The sequence below is a fragment of the Micropterus dolomieu genome, linkage group LG05, assembly GCF_021292245.1.
Source record: "Micropterus dolomieu isolate WLL.071019.BEF.003 ecotype Adirondacks linkage group LG05, ASM2129224v1, whole genome shotgun sequence".
In the NCBI taxonomy this organism is placed as follows: Eukaryota; Metazoa; Chordata; class Actinopteri; order Centrarchiformes; family Centrarchidae; genus Micropterus; species Micropterus dolomieu.
The window spans coordinates 21563591-21564635 of record NC_060154.1 but is presented as its reverse complement, the minus strand read 5'-3'; the positions used below and the strand labels follow the sequence as shown (position 1 = coordinate 21564635).

At 43.9% G+C, this 1045-nt stretch overlaps 2 protein-coding genes across 3 annotated transcripts in view; both read right to left on the bottom strand.

Annotated features, from left to right (window-relative positions):
• LOC123970940 (uncharacterized serine-rich protein C215.13-like) overlaps positions 1-936 on the bottom strand; it is a 23671-nt gene extending 22735 nt beyond the window's left edge. The window contains exon 1 of the mRNA XM_046049368.1: positions 631-936. The gene's annotated coding sequence lies outside the window, so the exon portion shown is untranslated. The remainder of the gene's footprint in view (positions 1-630) is intronic.
• Positions 1-1045, bottom strand: part of LOC123970943 (cytochrome b-c1 complex subunit 10-like) — an 82100-nt gene that overhangs the window by 68025 nt on the left and 13030 nt on the right. The gene's annotated exons all lie outside the window — the stretch shown is intronic.

Genomic DNA, 1045 nt, shown 5'->3' with positions numbered 1-1045 from the left:
AAGTGACATTCACATCCACTCGTTCCCAGAATATATTAAAAGACTCAACAAATGTGGCTCTGAAATATATCAGACACTGATGTTAAAGTAAATCTGTTCGCGCATCATTGGAATATTAAATAAAACTGGAACTGCAGTTTTATTCTTGACTTTTAGAGGTCATCAAAGTGTACAAATACCTGAAAGTGATGTCTAGCTCTTCTGCCGGAGCTGTCCAGTTAACTCGAATTAAAGTCTTTCTTTGATTGTTTTTTTGACTCACAGCTGAGCCCTGAGGAGAGTGATAAAAGACTTTGATCTTGAATTTCCACTCAAGTTCATTTAAATGTGTTAATTAAAATGGATGTGGAAAATATGAATATTCAATTTAACATTTCAATGCATTTACTTACTAATAATGACGACATGGGTTGGTTACGGTTTCGGAGATTTATCAGGACGCAGGTGGAGGGACAGATCTGTAAAACAAATGTGCAAAGCCATCTGTAAATGCGATAAACCCGATATGAACATGTCTTTTTTTTCTCCCTCCCGCCACTATATTGCGCTGCACTGGTGCCATGACAACCGGATGCCGCTGCCGTTGCCTATAAGTACAGGTGATGATGCACCTGTGTCGGCCTCTCTCACCTGGGTTGGGCGTCTCGACTGTTGGCGACGGTGGTCGGCGTTGTGGTGTGCTGATGCGAGTGTTGATGCGAGTGCTGTTATGGCCTGTAGCGCAACAGTTTAGCTGTTAACGGCCCTAAACCTGTGGAGTCGCCTGGTCGGCGTTCTGTATATGCACGCGACGTTGCTCCCGGTCCGTGTGGTAAGTGTGTTGTCTGCTTGCATGTCAATGTAACCGTCTGCTGTGTGCGCTTAGTGCATCGCGGCTAATCACAATACTCCCTTAATTGTTTTAGAGCGAATTGTTTGCTGTGCGGGCTGTCTCGCTCTTGCCTGTAGGCTGATTATGTGTGAGCGCTGTGGAATCGTGGGGGTATGTATGCATATTTCTCATAGTATGCCATTTAACTGAATATATAGCCTACCATGCGAAATA